The sequence below is a fragment of the Athene noctua genome, chromosome 1, assembly GCF_965140245.1.
Source record: "Athene noctua chromosome 1, bAthNoc1.hap1.1, whole genome shotgun sequence".
In the NCBI taxonomy this organism is placed as follows: Eukaryota; Metazoa; Chordata; class Aves; order Strigiformes; family Strigidae; genus Athene; species Athene noctua.
The window spans coordinates 127863567-127876081 of NC_134037.1; positions in this window are offsets into that span (position 1 = coordinate 127863567).

Below are 12515 nucleotides of genomic sequence, written 5' to 3' on the forward strand. Positions count from 1 at the left end.
GTGCCAGGAGATTGCATTCCCCAGTTCTCTGGAGTAAAATCCTGACTCCACTTAAGTCAGTGGCAAAAATCCCATACACTTAAGTGAAGCCAGGATTTGTCTCCTGGGATCTGCAGGATTTGGATGCCAGTATCTCAAGGTCTGGCATCTAAAGTACCTCTTCTCCTAACAACTCCTGGAGGTGACCGTTCCACAGTCTTCTCCCTCCCCCATTCTCCTAAGCAAGATACGAGATACAATGCAGCGTAAGTCTACAAAAAGGAATTTATTATGCTATACAGCGCACCAGTTCAGCAATTCTGTCCTTAAGGGGCTGTGTTTGAAATGGGACCCACTTTCTGCTCCTGCAGGGTTGCAACTAGGTGAGTGAGGCGCAAGAACATCCTGCTGACAGCTGGGGAAGGGCTTCATGTGACCCCAGGATCACTGGTTTTAATCTTAACACCTTATCACCTTTTTTCCTGTGCCCAGTTGCCAGGTTGTTTCATTCACTTGGACCTTCACAAACCAGATTAGAAAATCTAAAAATGTATCTAGAAGGAATAAGCAGTTTTGACTTAAAAAGTGACAAATTGACAGGGACATTCCTTCAGACATCTTTGACTCATTTTTGACATCTTGCAGGGCTTCAAGTTGCCAGCAATTCTTTTCAATATTAGGTTGAATTTCCAATCAAAGATTAAAAGGCTGAAAGGGTGCCTATGTGCTAACATACATGAGAAAAAGGTCCTGTAACAAAGAAGAACCCCTGAAAAGACTGTGTTTTGAAACACACTCACATGCATAATGTTTTAAGAGCTGTTGCCATCAGAGCACATTTTATGGCCAGTTCCTGAAGGAAGTGGTTGTAAAGATGTGGCATGAAGAGCAGAAAATCCAGGTGCTGAGCAGAGAGCTTTTGAACTTACAGCAAATGCGTGATACTTTTTTCTAACCAGAACAACTGCTGTTTGTGACCATCTGAACTTTGAGCTACAAGAAAATGTCTTTGGGGTTCGTCAGGCCGATATCCTGTCTCTAACCACAGCCTGTACCAGATACTTCAAAGGGAGAGAATACAAGAAACTCTGTATTGGAATCATCTGCTAGCAGAGGAAATTTCTTCCCAGCATCAGACAATTTGTCATTGATTTGTCCTCTCAAACAGGAAAGTTTATGTGCCTCTTCAAAAAAATCAGATTGAATGTAACAGCAATGTGAGTTTATTCATTAAGCCTAACAATTTTTCATTTGAAATTTATTTGATTTCTCTGAAATACCATAATAACCCTTCTACCATTTTCTCTGGAGATTTTTCTAGTCCTGAATTGATAGTTTGAGGGGTTTTCCCAGCCAGTTTTTTATATAGAGAGCCCTGCAAATGTGATGATGCTCAGGAGCTGCAGCCCTATAGCAGCCATTTTGCAAATGCCACTGTCTCCTCTTCTAAATCCTTCTCTTGGCAAGCGTTTTTAATCCCCTCCTATGGATCCTTTAACCTTAATTTTCTTATTGTTGAGACAACACTGTATTTTTATTGTTATACAGTTTCTCTGAAGCCTCCTATGTGTCAAAAGACACAAAATACATTGAGGATATGAAGTGGGCAGTGAAAAGACAGCAAATTTATTGTTTTGTTTATTTGTCAGATTGCTGACATTGAGCTGGATTTATAATACTCGTTTTCTGGAACTCAGATACTTTCAAAGACAGCTGTGCTGAAGCTGTGAATATAAACTAGGATGAACTGGGTGTCTGAGATGAAGGTGTGAAGTCTGTATCTAGGCTCCTAAATACAAGTGGCTTTGCTCTGAGAGGTGCTGAATGTCTTAATTTCTTCCTGAAACCCATAAAAGTTCCTAGCCGGGTAGGTGTAAAACATCGGCTCCACTGAGGTCAATGGCAAACTTGCCATTGGCTTCAGTAATATATAGTCACCCCCAAAATACAGAGTTAGGACACTAATTATTGGCAGCTATTTTTCTAGGAGCCTGGCTAATACATAGAACAATGCCAAAACGCGTCTTTGTGTTTATTTCTTTCTGCAAAGTTCTTCTATGCATTTTCCCATCCCCCATAAAGAAATACAGAAAAATTCTACAGCCTGAGTTGCCATCACAGTCTGTTTAGGGATCATCTTTTTGGTCTTTGTCACAAGCAACACAAGTGAAAGATCTGCTTTGCTTAAAACAATGCCTGGTCATGTGAGCAATTCAGCTAAATAGTAGAAAATTAGTGATTCTGATGCAGGAAATTATTGATTGATGCTTGGATCCTAATTTGAGACCTCTAATTTGATTGCTTAGTAATTGTTGATTGCTTCAACATGAACTACAGATGATCAACATCTCCAGAAATCAGGCCACAGATCACTGAAAATAGTAGGTATGGGTTTTTTTAAGATGTGGGTCCTAATGTCTCTGCACCTCATTGAACTTAACCACAACTTGCAGTAAAGAGACACACAAAAATTCAGCTTTGGCTTTGTTTTTAACAGATTTGAATTTGCACAATTAATCTTCTGCTTGTCCTACTCCTGTAATGGGTCTTAAGCCACGTGGCCAGTGAAAACCAGACTGAAGTGTTGAAGAAATTCATTTCCTGTGGGCTTCATAAAAATAGGCAGCTGGGTAAAACGGAGAGCTGTTAGTACTCTTGGTGAGCTCATCCCTGATTAGGCACCAGGAAAACAATGTGAGAAAAGCCATGTTATGAATGCCCTATCTGTGGATAAACTCAGCTGGCAGCCATGCCCTGCTGGACACTAAAGATCCACCTCCCAAGAACAACTTTGCTTTCACACCATACCTCTCTCTTAAACAGGCAGTCATGCTCAGACACATCCTTTGGAAACCAAGTGCTGTTGTTTTCATCACTTGTGGAATACTTGTTTTAACATATACCAGTGATATCTAGGAGGGAAGTGACATGTTTTCCCAATCAGGGCAAAGAAATGTGTCAAGTAATGCCCTGGTTTTTTTCACTCTGACTCTAGCTGCTAAAGGGTCTGCTTCACAATTTGTTAATTCAGCTGGGAGTGTTGGCTGTATCTTTGAAGGGCTGTAGGTGGATGATTTGCTTTTTTTTTTTGTTGCCAGATTGAAGTCTGCTTTCACCTTTTTTTTTTTTCTCATTTGCTTGTGCAACAATATGAGTATCGTTCCATCTATGAAATTAAATTATTGTAGCTGGAAAGTCAGTGATTCCAAGAGATTTCCTTGGGCTTCTACTTGCATGATGAGAGAGATTCCTGGGCTCCAAAAGGCTTTGAACGTCTGGATCTTGCTAATAATAACAACCTAAAGGGAATAGTCCAGCTGACTGTATGTAGGCCAGACTTAATCAATTAACACACTGAGATAATGACATACCAGCTTATGGAGCCTCCTAAAGGTGATCACGTGTGAAGACAGCCACTGGCTACAGGAGGTCTGATGGCTTCACAAATTACATGGCACAGAACCGCCAATATTTAGATCTGGCATTTCCAGAAAGCCACACTGAGAGAGAGAGCAACAGCGCTTTCTGAAGAAACATGCACCTTTCTGTGCTGATGCCTAAACCAAAACCATGGCTCGTGGGACACTGATACCAGAAATAAATGTCTTTCAGCTGTGGTCCTTTATGGCTGGTGTTTATAAACTAATACCTGTTGGAATTGTTCAGCTGAAGTCAGTGAGACTATTCCTGTGTATGTCTTTGCAGAATGGGGTCCAGCATATGGAAATGTCGCTTACTTTGGAATTTTCAGACATACGCGTCTCTGTATTGTTCAAGCCCATGTGAGCCGAAGTTTGCATAACAGCTCTTAAAAAAGTGGGCCTCGAAATGTCAAAGGGAGCCCCCTTTCATGTAAAAGATGAAAGCCACATTGTCTTGGCTGAATTCCAGCATCTATCCTTGTGTGTTCAAGCGGATGATGGAGGTTTTCTTGTGATGGCTCCTGAACTGGGTGCCCTTTTACAGCCAATAAAGCTAAGTCAATTTGCCTTGATTTTGCTGTGGGCTAAACTGTGTACAAAGGGGTTACAGTAAACTCTTAATTGGTGGCTGCTTGAATATATGTGTGAGCCCTTAGTTCACCCATCTGTACGATGAGGGCAAAAAAGGGGTCCCTTCCTTTCTGACTCTTTTGTCTAATCTGGTTTGATTGCAAGATCTTCCAGGCAGAGATTGTTACCACATGGTTGCACACTGTCTACTGGGATGGGGACTCTGGTTCCAGTGGTAAATAACATTCTTCAACAGTTACTCTCACGTGAATAAAATACGACCGGCAGAGTGATCCGAGTCATCTATCAAATAACCCACAGCTCCACCCATGTACAGCTCCTCCATATGAATCCTGAGGTTAATTAAAAGAATCTAAAGAATGATGGGGTTAGGGTGATTTCAGTTGAGCGCTGGAGACTGAAGTATCCTCAAAAGCCTCCCGTGCTGTACCTCTGAGCTGGGGGTTCTGCATGGTTGCTGGCCAGTCCTTGAAAGACCAGGGCAAGGTTTCTATCTGCTCTGTGCAGGCTATGCCGAACTACAGGTTTAAATATTCATTGCATTCTTCACATGCCAAATCATCTAAGTTGGAAAGCAGGAGCCTAAGATTTTGCAAAGCTGCTTTTGCACATAAAGACCATTAAAAATTCATCGTGACAGGGAAAAAACAACAACATTGCCAGTAGTAGGGAACTTTATGTTGACTTGGCTAATGCCATGTGGGGCTAAGTTAGCGCTAACCCACATTAATCCACTTAAATGGATGGGTGAGCCTGATCCAGTAAAAGCAATAAATCCTCTTTAGAGCTGACCAGACTCCAGTTGCACTATAGGAGAAGAGGGCTGAATGGCAAACAGTTGGCAGGAGGCAACTGGATGGGGCCTGAATTTCCAATGTGCCTGGTAATTTAACCCACAGCATCTCCTTTCCCTTGTATACGCAGACCGGCTGTGGGTAGGCCCACATCCCAAAGCTCTTGGCACCAGAGGTGGAATGATAGACTGCGGGGTGGGGAAACTCCCTGCCAGTACAGAGCTAGAAAGGTTGAAGCAGCTCTCCGTCATCACAGCGAGTGGGTACCTGAGATGCCTGTGTTGGCAGAGTTATTATCCTGGGCAGCTTGAGCAAAAGGCTTGAGGTGCAGGGAGCAGAGACAGACAGACAAACTCCTGACCTGGAGCTGGTGAGGCTCTGCCTTACCTTGGAGGCAGCCCGCAGATGTCAGGAGAGAAGGGCCAGCTGCTGCTGCCTCACTATGTGTGAGGGACTCACTGGGTTGCTGCTAAACTCCACAGAATTACATCTGAAGCTGAACTGGCTTGGGAGCAAGCGGACCTGCACGCCTGGGAAGTGGCTGTTACTATCAGAGCAATTTTCTCAAGGCTGACCCAAGGCATGGAACTGAATCCAGACTGGGTTAATCTCTCTGTTTCCTTATTCCTCTGAGAAACTGGGCCTGAATTTAAAAGGCTGTTTAACACTTTGAAGCCACCCACAGTTCTGTCTTTGCCTCCCACACAAGCTCCAAGGAACTGACTCATTCCCACCGTATTTTCAGCTGCGTGTAGATCCTGCTCACAGCCCAGGAAGATTCCCTGTTCAGCCAAGCAAATCAAGCACACATTGTGACTTGAGTTAGCTGGTCTTGAAAGGGTTTCACCATGCCGACTAACAGTCGATTGTATCTGAAGACATCTGGCCTGCCTTTTAAAGCAGAGTAGGAACCATATTCTTTAGTTAGCTGTATAATTTATGCCTTGTCTGCTGTTCTCTATTCATGATGCTTCCTTATGTTGACTGTTAAATAGCTGTCTGTGAAAATAAGTGACACTGTCATCTGCTGTTAAAAGAAAAGAGGTGTGCTCTACAAGCAGGCATTCACCTCTTCTCTCCACTTTTCTGTGGCAAGTTGCTTCTCTCCCCATGAGGATGCTGGTTTGGGTCTTGCAACTCTTTAAAAGAGTGTGAGTGATATGTACAGCTCTTGATGGTTCGTAACTCAAAAAAATTAATGAGCTTTTCTGCAAGGGGAGACATAGGGATGTTCCTCTGTTCCCTGCCAATCTGGTGAGCTCAAATGCTCTTTCCAATTTGAAGTCCTGACATCCCTGGATTTCTAGCTCACTAATACTTCCACTGCCGAGGAAAACAACTCACTTCTTGCTGACATCATGCTGTCCTCCCGCTATGCCGTATCCACTGTGAGTCTTTAAAGCTTCATGCTATGCCTGAACAATTACACCCACGTTTTGGCTGGGAAACAGAGACAAATGAAGGCAGTTAGAAGGATGACATGAGAGTCCTGCCTTCCATTTTCCTGTTCTTCACACTGTGCTCGTTACTGCCATCTTTCCCCCTGCCTGGTAGCAAATCTCCAGCAAATACCTGTTGGGGTCACTGCTTTGTGCCTTTTCCCATTTCTCTGTAGAAATATACCCGGTCTATTATCTTTCAGCTCTGGATCACTTCTGCATGCCGTAACACCACAACACAGTCTTTACAGATTAACATTTGCAGGTTTTTGAGCATAATCCTGCTCGCTATAGTGTTACAGAAGAGAGGGTAGTAAATGTCCTTAGCAGTACAAAGGAGTAGTCAACAAACTCAGAGGAGAAGGGGAGAAATGTCCAAAGAGTTGCTCCATTTTTGGCTTCTTGCATTTGGTTTCCTTCATGAAACTCACTGAATGTTTGCCCCCCTCTACAAAAATCTGGGGCAAAGGCCTGGCTCTTATCTGCACTATTAGCTAATGAAGTCAGGAATTTACCTCTGTCACCACCTGGGAATTGAATAATGTGAAACCCAGCTCCTCCATCCTACTGGCACTGGGCTGAGTTCCATCAGCTTCTGAGGAGCTTTTTTTGGAGTGCAGAGTCCTGACCTGCTCACAGTGACTAGTATTAGCTGAGACATGAATAAACAATAAAGGAGATAAAGGAGAGGCTGGGTTGAAAGCAACAGCTGTTTCCTATGTGCTCCTGAATAAATTCAGGCTCCTCTTGCTGCAGGTCTGGGCTTTTGTCCTTGCTCAAAGGAATGAACTGCTTTGGGAACTGCATTCTGATATGAGAGCAGAGTGGTATTTGTTTATCACTAAATATAAAGGGCCAGCTCAAAAGTTTAAAGAAGAAAAAATTGTCTATTTTTAAATTTATTTATTTCAGGTAGTTCACAAACTTTCAGCTGCATTATCTCACTTCTGCTGTGATTCTAGGAGCAGAATTACATCTCAGACTTACATGTGTAGATCATATATGCCAAAGAGCAAAGTCCTTGGCCCAAAATAGCCTTTTGCTGACTCCAGATGTGCTCCTCTGCCATAAAACACTTTGGAGGCCCAATGCTACATTACATAAGCCACTCAGTGGCTTTAACATTGATTTCAACAGAAGGAGTGATCCCTTCTCTGTGTAACTAAGAAAAAGGTTTGGCCTGAGCCTGTTGCTATAATGAATTTCTAAAGCTGAGCTTGTGGGAATGACTCCACCAGCAAAGCCTGAGCCTCTGCTCTGCTCTGCTCTTACCCCAGGAGTGGACAGCAAGTCTCGGAGCTTTGGGTATTTACTCCCGATTTCCACCAGTGGAGCAGAGAGAAGAGCTTGGCAAAGAGAGTTGGATTTTTCTGGTACTTCTCTTGTGTAAATTCATTCTGTTTGTGTGGAATTCAAGTGTTTTTCTTTTATAGGGAGATAAAGCCTACGGTTATCTCAACAGTAGAGCAAGAGGAAATTCTAACATCATGATCTGGGAACCAGATAAATGCAATCTGTTTTAATGCAACAATCTCCATTTCAGTTACTACTACCAGGTTGCTGTATCTGAAAATCCTTTGCAAACTCTGTTCACTTGGGTAATCTCTTAGTTTGCTGAGGGCCTGGCTGCTTTTGTTTACCTGTGTAAAACCTGCAACAAGTTTGGATTCCAGATTAGCTGGTGCCTATCCTCCCCCTTTGCCTGCCAGCTGCAGAAGGATGGCTGCAAACTGCAGCCATTTTCTTTGGCAGCGCTGGCACTGTCAACACAGAGACCTTCCCCAAAAAAGCAGAGTTTGGAGATTTTGAATTAGCAGATTCTGGTGTAGGTCCCCTGGTGTATTTACCTTTCCATTATGAGCCACTTGGCTCCAACTGCAGTGGGAATTCAGGGTGGCTGGGGCTGCTGGGCTGTGCTGTGGGCCAGGGCAGCCAAATGAGTTTGTGGCTGTCTGGGGTGGCTGCAGGGTAGCTGGGCTGCTGGCAAACTGGTCACCCTGGGAGAACAGATCACACCAGCCCCATCTCCTCAGTGAATCTGGTAGTGAATGGTGAAATGGAGCTGTGATTGCATCTGCTACATCCAGGTTTTCTGTATCTTCATTCTTTTATTTTTTTAGGGGGGAGGGGGAGTAAAACCTAAGGGTAAATAAACCTTAAAAATTTTGCTGTTTGTGTATTTGGAATGAGTAATATCTTGCCTTAGAACAAACCTAAATGTATAGAAATACAAACCTGCTAAATTTCTAATGCTGTTTTAGAAGAGGGCATCTTAGTTTTGAAGTTTAGTATTAGCTAGAACTCAGACCTTCAGCATTTCCTTTTTTCTTTCTCTTTTTTCTTTTTTTGCCAAGTCTTGCCCATCTCGACCGCTTTCCTGAGGCTCCTTTTTGTTTATCCTACACAATTTCCTTCCTTCCTTCAAGTCCAGACCCCCTTACTCCCCTGGGGCTTCCTATGATAGCTAGGCACTAATCATCTACTTCTGCCCCAGAAGCACAGATAGAGGCTTCCTCCCCCTGCTTCCAGTCAAAGGAGGATGTAAGGCATAATGGTAATCTTAAACAACACTGCTATTCATTGTTTGGGAGATCTGGGAAATATCCTTGAATTCAGCTTGCTAAATTAGCTGCTTCTTGAGTAACCCACAGCTGCTGCATATCTGTCCCATTACATTTTGCAAAAATGCAGCAGTTCTCGTTACATACGATACTCTCTCGACATATGGACCTTCCATTAGTTTATGTCTCTGTGTAGCTCTGTTGCCATGAATGTATACACAGAAACATTTTCTTTTGTACTTAACACACCACCACCACCCCCCAACAAACCCAACAGTTCTTGAAAATAGATTAAAGACAGGCATTTGCAATTATTCAGATGGAGCAAAGATGTTGGAGCGCCTCAGAATACAGCCTCTGTCAGGAGCCAATACTTAGATTAAAATGTTGCTTCTGGCAGTAAAAGTGTAACTACTAGTGGTTTTTAAGGCTTCATCCTGCCTGTTGTGCACATGAATATCTCCCTTGAAGTTGGCAGGCATCGTCTTGTGTGTGCAGATATTGGAAGTCAGATGGACCATCAGTGTAAGGTGATGCTTAACCATCTATCTGAGGCTCTTAAGCGGGCAGCGACATGGTTTTAGGATTTGGTCTTGTGTATTTGTTTGCTCCTTCACAGTGATTCACTGAGGGATTTGGTTTGAAAGAAAACGGATTCCTGGTGTTCGTGGATTTACACTCCCTACCCTTTTAATAACTTCTTCGCATGAGTGGGGAACTTGAGCAAACCTTGGGGAGAAAGGTTTGTATGTCTCCTCCTTCTTAAACACTTTTCTAGGCTTTGCCCCTCAAAGCAAAGCTGTGTCCTTGAAGAAAACCCAAATTTCCATCTTTGCTGGGCTCCCAGTGAAATAGCTGGTTCCAGCAGGGTGCATCAAGAACTTTAAATGAAAATGCAACACTAGGGCAAGTAAAATTTTGCCTTGGACCCCGAGAGCACTCTTCAACACATCTCTTATCCCATCCAGGGCTTGTTCCATTGATTTCAGAAGGAGTCTGGCCAGGGGTGAGCACCAGTTCTACTCTAAACATTGGGAAAAGTGCCACACATTTGCACATTGACTGTTGTCACCTCACACAAAATGAGGAGGGACAGAGCATGTCCTCTGAAGGGCATTCTTGATCTATCCTTGACTGCACGGTCATCAGCAAGGCCAGCAAATGTGTCTGTGTCAGCAGTCTGGAATATGGTTAGTAAGCCAGTGGTATCCATCTCATGGCCTTCCTTCCTTCCTGGTCCTCTTTGTCGTCCCTCTTTCCCTCTCTCTGTCTCTCTCCCATTCTGATTGGTTTTCTTTCCTTGAGTGGCACTTGCCTTTTTCTATTTCTGTCTTGCTGATGACTTGACTTGCTGCTGTAAGCTTCGGGCACTAGATCTCTGTCATTCTTTGGGATGTTGCCATGCTTAGTCCTGCCTGCTTCAGGGATGTGATTCTTTGGCTTCCAATTATCCACATTCAAAAATAAAAATATGTAATTCTGTTTTACAGCTCTTCCCTCCTTTTAGATCTAAACTACAAGCACGCTCCCTCAAACATATCCAGCTAACTACAGACACAGCCTCCTTTACTCCTGTATCCGAGCCTTCTGCAGCATGCCTTTATATCCAATACCTGCTTAGTGCTCCTGTGCTGCAGGAGAGGATCATCTGTCTCCCACAGGAGCTACAGAGCAGTTGGAGATCTCAATCTTTGCAAGGATGTGGCTCTCTTGCAGCCTGGGGGAGCTGCCAGTGCTAGGGGCTGTCAGGTGCCCTGTTTCTTGCTGGTGTATGTTGGAATGGGCAGCAGAGGCTTCCCAGGAGATGGTCAGCTGTGTGCAAGAAGCTGCCAGAATGTGGCAAATAAGAGAGGCCGAGAACACTGCTGTGGCCCCTTGAAGCCATTCAGGTGCTTAGTCGTGTGTTATAAGGAGATGTCTCCTCCTCATCAGCATGCACGGGCAGGAACTCTTTATAAGAGGCCCTTCTCATGAAATAGAGGAAGAAGGTTTGAGTTTCCTTTCAGTGGCCTCTAAATCATTTGTCCAGAGCATAGAACTGTCTCTTGCTGGAGGTATTTAGGCCCGTTCCTTTAGAAGTAATCTATGATTGTGTTAGTATTTGTGCATAAATGAATATTAATGGTGAATGTGGTCTGACTACTGGGCTCATTTCCTCCCACAGCTGTTTTTGTGTGAGACCTGATCCAAAAACATCTTGCACACACATCTTCCAGCCTGGCTCAGCAGGCGAACTTGAGGGAGAATGCTTTGCTGCTAAGGTCTGTTGTGGTTTAGGCATGGACACAGCACATAGCTGCTCAGTGCTGTCAGGGTCTCAGCAGACCTGCATTTGCCTCACAGCAGACATTTAGGTACCCAGGGAACTTGTCTTTTCACTGGAAAAAAGCTTATGTGCCAAAGGCCTCTCATTGTAAGGGAGGTCGCAGCTGAGCAGGAGTTTGGAGTGGCTGAATCTGGAATTTGCTTCTCCAGCTGGCAAGGAAGGCCCACCCACAGCTTAGGTGCCATTTAGGGCTTCAGATTTCAACCTGAGCACTAGCACCTGAAATCAAGTATTGAAACACCTGCACTATAGCACTTTTATTTTATTTGGATACAGTTCTATGCATTTCTACATTTATTTTTTGTGGATTTATCCCAAAGAGATTGCTGAGGCTGAGCTGGGACTCCTGCAGGAAAAGACTTCCCAGAGACAACAGGTTCTGAGAACAAATACTCCCAACCCCCATTTTTTATAATAATTAACTAAGCATATCCTTACAGATTTAGATTTATTTAAGTAGGGAAAGGGATTGTTTGCATGGCTCACATGTCCAAACTAATTGCTACTTGTGTTTTTTGATGCAAAACTCTCACAACTGCTTGTGAACAATCTGCAATGGATGCGTGTGCTCAGAAACCCTTGAACAAGTAATTTTGGACTCACGCACTTGAAAAGGTTGTTTGCAGACGATGCACATGCCAACCACTTCTGTTGAGAAGGGGCCTAATTCAGAGAGTACGCAGGAAGCAAAAAGGTTCCCATTGCCTGAAATTAGTCACAAATAATTTGCCTGGCTCTTGGTTTTAATCACATGACACAATTACAACTTAATCCCGTCAATATGAAATAAATGTTCCCACCTTTGATTATTTTCTCAGTGTGGAAAGCTGCTCACAGCCTCATGCCTGGCAATTAGTCTGTGTTTTGTGTTTCTGGTTGCAAAAGGGGAAGGAGGAAGGATGGTTGGTGAAACATGTGGCTTGAAAACCCTTCTTTCGGCCCAAAGTGGGAGCGGAGCAGCCCATAGAGATACTGTCACGGATCCAAGCAGGCTGGGGTTAAATGGTTTCCTCAGCTTTTCTCCCTAAATCAATTTGAATATTCTTGGCAAGCTCTGTTACTATGCATGGTGGGCAGCTGTGATTCAAGCAGGGATTTTTTTTCCCCCCTTTCTACTGTCCCAGTCTTCCTGTCTTGTGCAGATGTGATCCTTTCCCTCTGTCTGCCTAACAGCTAATTATTTTACCAGACGAGCCAATAGTCTGAAGAAAACAGACCATGCATATTCTTGAAAGCAACAACTGTGTTACAATGTCAGGGGGGATGGGGAATTAAAAAAAAAAGAGTCACTTCCGTCTGACCCACTCCACTCCTTAACAAAACGTCCAAAAATAGCTAGCGTTCTGATTTATAAGGGACTGACCTACCTCCCAAGTTAGTAACCCCCCTTTAACAGCAGAAAC